Raw genomic sequence first — 13740 nt, 5'->3', positions numbered from 1 at the left:
TGTGCAACCCTCTCCACCTCTGCCTGGGGGCAGTGGGGGGGGGGAATTTTTTTATCCTTTTAGAAGAAATGTGCTTGTTCTTATCCTAAGTGAGCATGTTAATTTGTCCACATGAGCGAAAAATTACGACCCTCTTGAGTCAATTTCTACTTCTAAGGACTCGACCATCCATGATGTGTCCATTGGACCTCTCACGTTAGATAAGCCCTTGGAACCATTATATATCCCACCTAAGGGTGTTGTACGAAAATCGATATTGTTGTGAAGTTTTTCATTAATGTGAAATCCATAAAGGACATCTGGTAAGTATGATTTTGATCTTGTGCAAAGGTAACACATGTCCTCCATCTCATTCAGATCAAAAGCTAGTGACAATTAAAATGAGACACTTATGATCTAGGTGGATCTTCAGATACAAAGGCATGGAAAAGATCAAAATTCAAAGTGGTAGAAAAGTAGGTATCTTGACATCATATCGAAGTGATCATCACCCTGATTCCAATGGTGCGAATGACACTCCAATCCGAGTCCAGATGATGAAGTTATGGTAGAAACAAGGTCACCTTGTTCCTTTGGAAAATGAGGATTTTTCCCTAAAAAAAATGGGTTGTTAGCTTTAAAAGGGAATCGCATCAAAAATCATGCAAAGGGCGGACTTTAAGACCCCTAATCAACGATTTCTGATATATCGGGTCAGAGAAGTCAAAGGTGTTAGCGCTCGAATCTGCCTCAGGCTGAATGAAGGCGAGGTTCAAGGCAACATCAAACCAAGCTCAGCCTCATAGCTAGCCCTACGAGGACAGGAGAGGGCTCTCTCCGGGTCTATCTCGATAAAATGATCAATAGAGTTCGAGATGACTTAAAATGGGAACTGTTTTAGGCTAGTAAAATGAATTTTGAATGAGGGATATTTGATTTAATGACTAAGTTGCTGGGTTGCATGGGACAAGGACAACACGAGCAGAGATTTAACCAAAGGCACAGGATATTTCATAAGGCGAGTTAAGCATGAGGTTTTAGCAATCGAATTGAATTTAAATGGGGTGAAAAGACTATTTAAGAAAGTTGAAAAGGGCATTAATGTATGAATCCTTTCCAGGCAGAAGAAAACACATAAAGACTGAACACTTCCTCAAGGCAGAGCAATGACTGAATTCTACCTTTCTCACTTGAAAGTATTTAGTTGGAAACAATCATGAATGGACAGCAAAACAACACATGATACATATGAAATAGAGAGAAAAACACATTGCCAAAACTCATATCGCAAGGATCATATAAATCAGAGTTGCACCATTTAATTATTTCTCTGTCAAAACTGTACAGTGAAGTTTTCCTTCACAGCTCTCCCACTGTTTGCCAGAACTCAGAACTCTTTACACATAATTTTCATACAATAAATAGACTCAGGAATGGGAAAACAGATCGATTTGAGAATAGGGCCGTTTCACCTAAAATCATGAGAATAGGAAAGGTCTGCTCTAAAAAGGCGCAGCGTTACATTTGTTTGCTGATGGCCAATTAAAAGACAGAATCTGGATCGTGAACCCTTTAAATTGCAACTGCAGTTAAAAATATACCATCGGTTCCTATCTTTCTGTTGCAGTGACTCTTCACCTTACGCTGGCCCTTTGAATCAAAAACTAATTTTTCAATAAACGGTTTTCCACTAAAATTTGGCCTTTAATGAACGCACCCAGCTGCAATTTGCTAAGCTCAACACGTGTCTCCATTTTGCAAAAATTACTTTTATCACTGGTCTGAGAGAGCTGGTCTAATGAAAGCGTAACAATGACCACCCAGCACACCTCCGCATGCCAAGGAAAAACCCATCAAAGTCCATAGCATCGACCACCATCACTAGTTGTCTTCTTCATTTCTTCTAACTCAACCCTTCTTGTGATTCCAGATCTGTTAGACCATTGCACCTGCAGAGCGATAGATTGTCCATCTGTTCCTTTGGTGTCATGTTCCAGTAGCTGACATGACCTGGTGGAATATTTCTTTCATAATGTCTAATCTTCTTATAGTCAGGTAGAATATGTCTCCATCTACTCCATTCTCCATAAGAAATTCCATTGTCAGACCTACAATCGAATGGTTGTCTAGATGGAAATGCATCAACCCAATTCCTGGATTGTTCGCTATGAATCTTATTGCTGCCCATCCGCCTGTAGGAACTGCAATGGTGTTTCACATCTGAGGGTCAACGAGGTTGAAGTCAAGGAGATCAATTTCAAGATTATTATTACCGAATCCCTGCCCTATAACATAAAAATCAAACCCATGAATGTGGATCAGATGGCTCTCAATTGTAACAAGACCTGTAGCCTGAAGCACTACTTGCACAATGCTATTGAATTTGAGAACCTTTACTCAAGTGCCCAACTATGTTTCTAAGAGATTGGTTGGCAGATTTTGGGAAGTGTAATTGAATGGCAGTGGAGGATTATCTGGAAAATCTTTGGTGAAAACTCCACTGATGTTATGGAACAGAGCTTGCAGCATGGCATAATTCTGTGGCAAAACGAATGAAAAATTGTTCATGCTTCCCACCAATCTTTGGCCATTGGGTCCTGCACAGGAATTGCTTGGGCAGCTATGGAGTCCTAATCCAATTGTAATGAGCATCTCCTCGTTGACTGTTTGAGGAACCGAGGCCTTCCGGCTCCTCAGCTTTGTGATAAATTTGAAAGCAGTTGGGGTATCGTTAAATGCAGGGAGAAGAGGCATGATAGGGAGGGAATTCGAATTGGAAGAAGTGGTATCTTCGTCATGGGACTTGTAATCCAGTGTTGCTGTCGTGGTGGAATTGTTGAATGGAATTCCTGGTGCGCTGTTGTAGACTCGAGCAGCCATGTAGTATTTTCCAGATGATTTTTTGGCCTTGGGGCTCTGTGCGGCACGCGCACTCCCAGTGCGCCGCGCTTGGTGAGTGCGCCGCGTCAGTGCAAAAAATGCACTGTGGAGGAGCGCCCAATGCGCCGCGCGGCCTATGTGCGCCGCGCTCTAAGCCAATGCGCCGCGCAGACTCATAACACAGTCTTAGTCTCAAAAAAATCACCAGTTTTGCCCTCTCTCCATGAAACTTCGACTTTCCTTGATTTAGAGGGAAGCTGCAGTGATTCCCTGTCTATTGATTTCTTCTAAAGTATCTTCAACACTGTGTGAATATGGATTTAAATTTGCCTTCCCATCACTTTTTGAAGAAAAGGTACATTTGTTGAGCTCTCTTTCCAAGTCACTCAGAGAACTATTCACTTCACTTAAATTGGTTTCTAATTTCCTCAATTCATCCTCACGCTTTTTAACTTTGGTCCCAAGTTGCTTCAAATCATTCTCCCATTTCGTCATCTCACTCATAAAAGTCTCAATGTACAATCTAACTTTATTCACCATAGTTTGATTACTTATTTGTGATTGACTTGCTATGCTCTCATCGTAAGCATGACAGATTGCTCCATCATTGAAAGGTTGATCCGGAACACTAACAATCTCCAGCCGTGGATTTGGAAGAATATCAACCTTAATATGCACAAAGAGCTCGGTATGCTAGGAATGGAAAGCTTTAAATTGCAACAGTCTAATGTCTTCTGGGAGCATAATTTTGGGCACCGTACACTTTCCCTGACTGAATTTGTATTGAACAGAACTCAGAGTATACAAATCAACTGTCAACATATGTTGGAAACCATCCATTTTGGAATCAAGATTCCCTTCGTCGTCAAAGATTCCAAACACAAAATTCTTTAGAATAGAACCAGCATAAGAATGCTCTGGAATCGCGGATACAACTTTGAACTCCTTTGATAGAAGGTCCAACTCTTTGTTAAGCAACATTTTTGTATCTGAGGACACATGAATGCAACCTCCAGCAGTAGAGATTTCTTTACTCTGCACTATGGCAATCAATACTGGATCTGCAAAATAGTAGAGGATGCCCAGGAGTATTGCAGTTCCAGTCATTATTATCATGGACCTCTGGCAGATGACTCCGAGCATGCTGTACTGTTTAGCACCGTAAGCTTGCCCACACAGAGTTTGAACTGCTGTTGCCATTCCAAGCATAATTCCATAGGCCAATCCTTGAATGGCCACACTAGCTATGGATGCTCCTGCAAGCTGCAACTCTCCAAGATGATCAGCAAACATTTGAGATATGGCAGAGGGCATAAAATTAAAAACACTAACTATTATAGAAGGGGCAGAGAGAATCCATTGTTTCTTGGATTTAGTAATGGCAGCTTGAGCAACTCTGGACCAGGAAATATGTTCTTGAGATAACACTGATTGTATGAAGGCCGACTCCTCCTCACACTTCTGCTGACTCTTGATATCCACATGTTGAATCAATGGGTCCACAAGATGATCAGCCCCATTATGCTCCATGGCAAAATCCCAAATTAGTTTACAGGGCAGAAATCGCAGTAGGATATTTACTTTACAGGGCCTGAATCATAATTTCACTGCTGTTCCTCCTGTTTACATAGACTGATGGAGCTATTAAACCTAGCAAGATGACCAGGGCCTGTATTCGAAGTACTCCATGATGGGAGACTTTAAAATGCAAGTTTATTACAAAAACAAATTTGTCGAAAGAAATCGACAAATTTGTTTTTGTAATAAATTTGCATTTTAAAGTCTTCCATCATGGAGTACTTCGAATACAGTCCCTGGTCATCTTGCTAGGTTCAATAGCTCCATCAGTCTATGTAAACAGGAGGAACAACAGTGAAATTATGATTCAGGCCCTGTAAAGTAAACATCCTACTGCGATTTGTGCCCTGTAAACTAATTTGGGATTTTGCCATGGAGCACAATGGGGCTGATCATCTTGTGGACCCATTGATTCAACATGAGGATATCAAGAGTCAGCAGAAGTCTGAGGAGGAGTCAGCCTTCATAAAATTAGTGTTATCTCAAGAACATATTTCCTGGTCCAGAGTTGCTCAAGCTGCCATTATTGAATCCAAGAAACTATGGATTCTCTCTACCCCTTCTATAATAGTTAGTGTTTTTAATTTTATGCCCTTTGCCATATCTCAAATGTTTGTTGATCATCTTGGAGAGTTGCAGCTTGCAGGAGCATCCATAGCTAGTGTGGCCATTCAAGGATTTGCCTATGGAATTATGCTTGGAATGGCAACAACAGTCCAAATTGTGTGTGGGCAAGCTTACGGTGCTAAACAGTATAGCATGCTCAAAGTCATCTGCCAGAGGTCCATGATAATAATGACTAGAACTGCAATACTCCTGGGAATCCTCTACTATTTTGCAGATCCAGTATTGATTGCCATAGGGCAGAGTAAAGAAATCTCTACTGCTGGAGGTTGCATTCGTGTGTCCTCAGATACAAAAATGTTGCTTAACAAAGAGTTTGACCTTCTATCAAGGGAGCTCAAAGTTGTATCCGCGATTCCAGAGCATTCTTATGCTGGTTCTATTCTAAAGAATGTTGTGTTTGGAATCTTTGACGATGAAGGGAATCTTGATTCCAAAATGGATGGTTTCCAGCATACGTTGACAGTTGATTTGTATACTCTGAGTTCTGTTCAATACAAATTCAGTCAGGGAAAGTGTACGGTGCCCAAAATTATTCTCCCAGAAGACATTAGACTGTTGCAATTTAAAGCTTTCCATTCTTGGCATACCGAGCTCTTTGTGCATATTAAGGTTGATATTCTTCCAAATCCACGGCTGGAGATTGTTAGTGTTCCGGATCAAAATTTCAATGATGGAGCAATCTGTCATGCTTACGATGAGAGCACAGCAAGTCAATCACAAATAAGTAATCAAACTATGGTGAATAAAGTTAGATTGTACATTGAGACTTTTATGAGTGAGATGACGAAATGGGAGAATGATTTGAAGCAACTTGGGACCAAAGTTAAAAAGCGTGAGGATGAATTATGGAAATTAGAAACCAATTTAAGTGAAGTGAATAGTTCTCTGAGTGACTTGGAAAGAGAGCTCAACAAATGTACCTTTTCTTCAAAAAGTGATGGGAAGGCAAATTCAAATCCATATTCACACAGTGTTGAAGATACTTTAGAAGAAATCAATAGACAAGGAATCAATGCAGCTTCCCTCTGAATCAAGGAAAGTCAAAGTTTCATGGAGAGAGGGCAAAACTGGTGATTTTTTTTTAAGACTAAGACTGTGTTATGAGTCTGTGCGGCGCATTGGCTTAGAGTGCGGCGCATTGAGTGCTCTTCCACAGTGCATTTTTTGCACTGACGCGGCGCACTCACCAAGCGTGGCGCACTGGGAGTGCGCGCGTCGCACAGAGCCCCAAGGCCAAACAATCATTTGGAAAATACTACATGGCTGCTCGAGTCTACAACAACGCACCAGGAATTCCATTCAACAATTCCACCGCGACAGCAACATTGGATTACAAGTCCCATGACGAAGATACCACTTCTTCCAATTCAAATTCCCTCCCTATCATGCCTCTTCTCCCTGCATTTAACGATACCCCAACTGCTTTCAAATTTATCACAAAGCTGAGGAGCCGGAAGGCCTCGATTCCTCAAACAGTCAAAGAGGAGATGCTCATTACAATTGGATTAGGACTCCATAGCTGCCCAAGCAATTCCTGTGCAGGACCCAATGGCCAAATATTGGTGGGAAGCATGAACAATTTTTCATTCGTTTTGCCACAGAATTCTGCCATGCTGCAAGCTCTGTTCCATAACATCAGTGGAGTTTTCACCAAATATTTTCCAGATAATCCTCCACTACCATTCAATTACACTTCCCAAAATCTGCCAATGAATCCCTTAGAAACGCAGTTGGGTACTCGAGTAAAGGTTCTCAAATTCAATAGCACTATGCAAGTAGTGCTTCAGGCTATAGGTCTTGTTACAATTGAGAGCCATCCGATCCACATTCATGGGTTCGATTTTTATGTTATAGGGCAGGGATTCGGTAATAATAATCCTGAAATTGATCCGCTTGACTTCAACCTCGTTGATCCTCAGATGCGAAACACCATTGCAGTTCCTACAGGCAGATGGGCAGCAATAAGATTCATAGCGAACAATCCAGGAATTGGGTTGATGCATTGCCATCTAGACAGCCATTCGATTGTAGGCCTGACAATGGAATTTCTTGTGGAGAATGGAGCAGATGGAGACATATTCTACCTGAATATAAGAAGATTAGACATTATGAAAGAAATATTCCAGTGGCAGGTCATGTCAGCTACTGGAACATGACACCAAAGGAACAGATGGACAATCTATCGCTCTGCAGGTGCAATGGTCTAACAGATCTGGAATCATAAGAAGGGCTGAGTCAGAAGAAATGACGAAGACAACTAGTGATGGTGGTCGATGTTATGGACTTTGATGGGTTTTTCCTTGGCATGCAGAGGTGTGCTGGGTGGTCATTGTTACGCTTTCATTAGACCAGCTCTCTCAGACCAGTGATAAAAGTAATTTCTGCAAAATGGAGACACGTGTTGAGCTTAGAAAATTGCAGCTGGGTGCGTTCATTAAAGGCCAAATTTTAGTGGAAAACTGTTTATTGAAAAATTAGTTTTTGATTCAAAGGGCCAGCGTAAGGTGAAGAGTCACCGGAGGAGAAAGATAGGAACCGATGGTATATTTTTAACTGCAGTTGCAATTCAAAGGGTTCACGCTCCAGATTCTATCTTTTAATTGGCCATCAGCAAACAAATGTAACGCTACCCCTTTTTAGAGCAGACCTTTCCTATTCTCGTGATTTTAGGTGAAACGGCCCCTATTCTCAAATCGATCTGTTTTCCCATTCCTGAGTCTATTTATTGTATGAAAATTATGTGTAAAGAGTTCTGAGTTCTGGCAAACAGTGGGAGAGCTGTGAAGGAAAACTTCATTGTACAGTTTTGACAGAGAAATAATTAAATGGTGCAGCTCTGATTTATAAAATCCTTGCGGTATGAGTTTTGGCAATGTGTTTTTCTCTCTGTTTCATATGTATCATGTGTTGTTTTGCTGTCCATTCATGATTGTTTCCAGCTAAATACTTTCAAGTGAGAAAGGTAGAATTCAGTCATTGCTCTACCTTGAGGAAGTGTTCAGTCTTTATGTGTTTTCTTCTGTCTGGAAAGGATTCATACATTAATGCCCTTTTCAGCTTTCTTAAATAGTCTTTTCACCCCATTTAAATTCAATTCGATTGCTAAAACCTCATGCTTAACTCGCCTTATGAAATATCCTGTGCCTTTGGTTAAATCTTTGCTCGTGCTGTCCTTGTCCCATGCATCCCAACAACTTAGTCATTAAATCAAATATCCCTCATTCAAAATTCATTTTACTAGCCTAAAACAGTTCCCATTTTAAGTCATCTCGGACTCTATTGATCATTTTATCGAGATAGACCCGGAGAGAGCCCTCTCCTGTCCTCGTAGGGCTAGCTACGAGGCTGAGCTTGGTTTGATGTTGCCTTGAACCTTGCCTTCATTTAGCCTGAGGCAGATTTGAGCGCTAACAAAAGGCAGAGAAGCAAGGGCAGCGAAACCCCCGAATAGTGATCTCTAACTAATCGCAATTGGGGGTAGGCAATTGGCGATATCGGGGACATAAAGCGGTCGGCATCGACGGATCAGGTCGCTGAAACCCAAGGCACAAGACCCGAACCTTTGGGCTATTACGATTGTGATCTCCGATCAGCAATGTGCAATCTCAGCCGTCAGATTGAGAAGCAGATCGACGGCTAGGATCTAATCGGCGATCGACGAATCCAGAAATTGGCGATCGGCAAATCGGAAAATCAACGATCAATGATTGGCAATTCCTTGATATACACAGCCATGGACCTTAGCGATTGCGCTTTGCGATTGGGATTGGACCCGATGGATTTATAGGGCCGATTTGATATATTTGAAGTCAGGTTTTAAAGGTTTTGGTCGGATTTTCAGTGTTTTTTGGGTTTTTTGTATTATCGCTTTTAAACGATAAAAAGGTTATTTTTAAGGGTTTGTTGTGCCCGCCGACCCTTCCACCTGAATGGTTTCCATTCTAACAAAATCAACCTCCAATTGTTAAGTGGCCTTGTCCTAAATGAAACATATAAAGCCCGATGATTGGAAAAGTGTAGGGAGGAAGGATTTTTGGCATGCAGTTCGAGGTAGGAGAGTTTTCAAGAGGGCTGTTAGTGTATTTTGTCTAATTTTGGACAAATCTTATATGTTTTCAGCCCCTTTCATTGCCATAGACATATTGGTGCTGTCCATTTCTCCATCCGAGGTCTCCATTTCATAGCCATTTTCCAGAATGGAGGTATAAGCCTCTTTTTATGTAACTCGTGAATGTAATTCTCGTCTTTTCATGCCATTTAATATATGAAGGCCTCCCCATTGATTGAGTAGGGCTTGGAGATGTAGTCTGAGTTGGACGAACTCTGTTATCAAGTCTTGTTGTCTTCTTGTCGTGCCTTTATGTGTTCCTTCTTCTTTTATGTGTGCATATTAGATTTCTGTGTTAAGCTGCAATTTCTACATGTGATTCTTTCCATACGTCTATAAGCAATATATCCTTGGATCAAGTGGTATTAGAGCAGGTCCTTTTAGATGTGAATTGCATGTTTGTATGCTAACAAGAGATAGACTCCAAAGAGGCGAAAGGGAATTAGAGCCTTTCGATCCCGAAGCGGGGTGTGCACAACGAAGTAGAAACATGGCGGCAGATGAAGCTCATCTTGAAGAGGAGCGCAATTTCCTCAAGACTTTCTATTCAATGGCAGAGAATATCAGTCAGCTGGTTTTAAGGCTGGAGAAAGCAGAAGAGAGAAACCCAAAAGAACAAGGTTTAGCACATGGGAATGGTGGAGAAGAATCCCCTCCTTCTCCTTCCGGGAGTGAAGGTTCTTCTTCCCCTCACCACCATAATTGTTGAAATTCAAAGGATGCATCTAAGAAGCCTTTCTATAAACTAGATGTTAAATTTGATCTTCCCATGTTTAATGGTGAAAGCAATGCAGAAAAGATTAATAATTGGATTAGGTAGATTGAGGTCTACTGTAGCATTCAACAGATCGTGGAGGATGAGGAAAATATTCAGCTGGCCTCTCTACGGCTGAGCAACACTACTCTCGTTTGATGGGAGAGAAAATTGTAGCACAATAAGAATGTGGGTAGCCTCTTTTCCTCATGGCCTGATTTTATTTCTACATTAAAGGAACATTTTTATCCTTTAGGATACAAGCAAAAAGCTTTAAAGAATTGGGAGTATTTAAGGCAAGGCAAAGGTCAGGATGTTCAGAGTTTTACAGAAGAGTTTAGAAAGCAAGCACTGAACTCGGGTATTGCACTTGATACACCTGAAGTTGTAACCAAGTATATTGGTTCATTGCATAGCTACATTAGGCATTCATTTTTGTTGTTTGAACCAACCACTATTGACTTAGCCAGCATGAAAGCAATTCATATTGAGAACATGGGCAAAAATAAAAGAGATGATCAGTCCAGAAAACCACCGTTCAAACCTCCCAATGGCAAATCTAAAGCAAAATGGAAAGGGAAGGAGAAGAAGACGACAACAGCCAAAGAAGGAGAAAGGCCGTATTGCAATCACTGCAAAAAGGAAGGCCATGATGATGATCAATATTGGAAGCAGCACCCAGAAAAGTGTCCAAAGAAGTATGGAGGAAAAGGGAAGCAGAGGACAGTGGCAACAGTGCAGCAGGACCTTGGATCGGATTCCGGAGATGAAGCATTGATCACAGTAGTGGGAACAAAAGGTACTCTTACACCTCATGTCAATTCTGAATCACATGAAGGAACTAGTTCTGTAAATGAGTCCCTTCCTAATGACCGAAAGTGGATTGAATTGTTTCATATCAGAGTTGTTGTAAATCATACTAAAGTTGAAACTCTATTTGATACTGGATCCCAAGCAAACTTAATTGTAGAATCCCTGGTGAAGAAACTTGGTTTAGAAACAAAACCACATCTGAAACCTTACCTACTTGGATGGATACATGATAAAGAAAAACTGAGTGTCACCAAGCAATGTAAAGTCAAATTTGTGATCGCTTCTAAACTAGTGGATGAAGTAGAACTGGATGTAATACCATTGGATATCTATGGCATGGTGTTAGGGAGTTTATATCTGTATGATAGAAAGGCAGTCTTTTTCCATCGTGAGAACAAATACCAAATGACAAAAGATGGGGTAGAATATATAGTAAGGGCTCATCAAAATAAAATCAATGCCAGCTTTGTAAGCGCTGGACAAATGAAAAGACTGGTGAATTCCAGTAAGGGTTGCATGCTTATGGTTGTAAGGGAAAAAGAGGTAGAATTAGCTGATGCTTTCCAGGGCTGTGATTAGGAACATAAACAAGAATTATTTGAATTAATTTCTAATTATGATGAGCTGTTTCAGGAACCGAAGTGATTACCTCCAAAGAGGGAAATCCAACACGAGATCCATTTGCAGCATGACGCTCCTTTGCCAAATATTGGCATGTATAGGATGACGACTATTGAGATGGAAGAAATCAAGAAATAGGTGTAGGAATTGCTGGACCAAGGGGTCATCAGGCTGAGCACTTCTCCATGTGGTTCATCGATTATCTTAGTGCCAAAGAAAGATGGCACCTAGAGGATGTGCGTGGATTACCGTGCACTAAAAAAAATTACGGTGAAAAATTGATATCCTCTTCCATGCATTGATGACTTAGTAGATCAATTAAAGAATGATATTTATTTCACAAAATTGGATTTTCTCAGTGGTTATTACCAGGTCCAAATTGTAGAGCAAGACGTGTGGAAAATCACCTTCAAGACCAAATAGGGGATGTTCGAATGGATGGTGATGCCATTCGGACTTTGCAACGCTCCAACCACTTTTATGAGGGTCATGAATGATCTCTTTCGGCCTTTCATTGATGAATTTTTTCTTGTATATTTATATGACATACTTGTCTTTAGTAAGAGTTGGGTTGAAAATGTGTGTCATGTAAAGAAAGTGTTTGATGTACTGAAAAAATAAAAAATCTTTGTAAAGTTGTCAAAGTGTGAGTTCGGGAAAACCTCTTTGGGTTACCTATGTCATATTGTTGGTCATGGTTAGTTAAAAATTGATCCCTCTAAAGTTGAAGTAATTGTAAATTGGCCTAATCCTACTAGTGTAATCGAGGTTCATAGCTTTTTGGGTGCAGTCCAGTATTGGAGGAGATTTATTGCTAATTTCTCTGTTATTGAAGCACCTTTGCACACATTGACAAGTGTGAAACAGGTCTTCCAATGGGGAAGAAGACAACAGAATTCCTTCGAAACATTGAAGGAAAATATTAGTACCGTGCCAGTCTTCGCCTTATCCGATCTCCAACAGCCATTTGAGATCAAAACCGATGCCAGTGGTTATGCCATGGGAGCTGTATTGATGTAGCAAAAGAAGTCGATTGGTTACCATTTTGAGAAATTTTCTAAAGTTGTGATAAACTATCCCACTTATGACAAGGAGCTTTATGCCTTGGTGCAGAGTGTGAAAAAGTGGAAACACTACTTGATTGGCAAGGATACTATCATCCATACAGATCATCAACCCTTGCAGTACCTTTAGTCACAAACCAGGTTGCAAAAATCTTGTCATTTCAGGTGGATGGGTTTTCTTCAACAGTTTCATCTGGTAATAAAGTATAAGAAGGGCACTAGCAATAAAGTGGCCGATATGCTATCTCGCCCTCCTATTTCTGCTTTTGTTATTTTGCATAATGGTTCAATGTCTTTTGAGAGTTATGTTGAAAAATATGCTAACGATGAGGACTTTAAGGAGATTTATACAAAACTAACCCATGCTTCACAGGTGGACAGCTATCATTTGTAGGGGAAACTGTTGTATCACCTTGGTAAATTGTGTATTCCCACAGGGGAAAGGGTACATGTAATTCAAGAGGCCCACACCTCTCTTGTGTCTCGACACTTTGGTGTCGAAAAGACTTTATGTCATGTACATAGATTTTGTTTTTGGCCTCATATGAAAAACATTGTGACTCTCTATGTAAAGGGTTGTGTGATGTGTTATGTTTCAAAGCCCTCTAATAGAAAACTCGGGCTCTACACACCACTCCCTATTCTGAGTCGTCCATGGGAAAGTGTGTCAATGGACTTTGTAGGAGGTTTGCCATTGTCTAGGAAGAGTCATGACTATTTGTATGTCATCGTTGACCGTTTTAGCAAGATGTGTATTCTGATGCCTTGTAAAAAGCAGATTACTACAGAGTAGACTGCTTCTCTTTTCTTTCAGCATGTTTGGGTTGATTTTGGATCACCCACATCTATTGTGTCAGATTGGGACTCTCGCTTTCTCAGAGAGTTTTGGACCAGTTTGTGGAAGATGATGGACACCAAATTGAAAAGAAGCACGAAATTTCATCCGCAGACTGACGGACAGACAGAGGTTGTAAACTGTATTGTGGTACACTTGTTACGAGGCTATTGTGGGAAACATCCCAAGTTGTGGGATGAGCATCTCCCATATGTACAACATTCCTACAACCAAGCAGTGCATTCATCTACGCAGCGTTCACCATTTGAGACATGCTTTGGTTACCTACCAAAGGACCCTTTTGATATGGTCTTTGGAAGGGAAGATGGCTCTAGTGGACATAATGATAGGGAAAAAGCTCAACAGTTCATTCAATGAATCCAATTGATTCACCAAGTAGTGCAAGAGCAGTTGGAGAAAAGTCAAGCCCGTTACAAGGCTCGACATGACAAACACCGAGTCGACCACCAATTCCAAGTGG

General features: G+C 40.9%; 1 pseudogene; it reads left to right on the top strand.

Annotated features, from left to right (window-relative positions):
• The first annotated feature begins 6323 nt into the window (after positions 1 to 6323).
• LOC149244395 (laccase-5 pseudogene) lies at positions 6324 to 7220 on the top strand (annotated as a pseudogene).
• The last annotated feature ends 6520 nt before the right edge of the window (positions 7221 to 13740 follow it).

The sequence above is a fragment of the Pinus tabuliformis genome, chromosome 8, assembly GCF_031772625.1.
Source record: "Pinus tabuliformis cultivar Carrire ecotype Pingquan chromosome 8, CPIR1, whole genome shotgun sequence".
NCBI lineage: Eukaryota > Viridiplantae > Streptophyta > Pinopsida > Pinales > Pinaceae > Pinus > Pinus tabuliformis.
The sequence above is the reverse complement of the archived record's forward strand: the minus strand, read 5'-3'. Positions and strand labels throughout refer to the sequence as shown.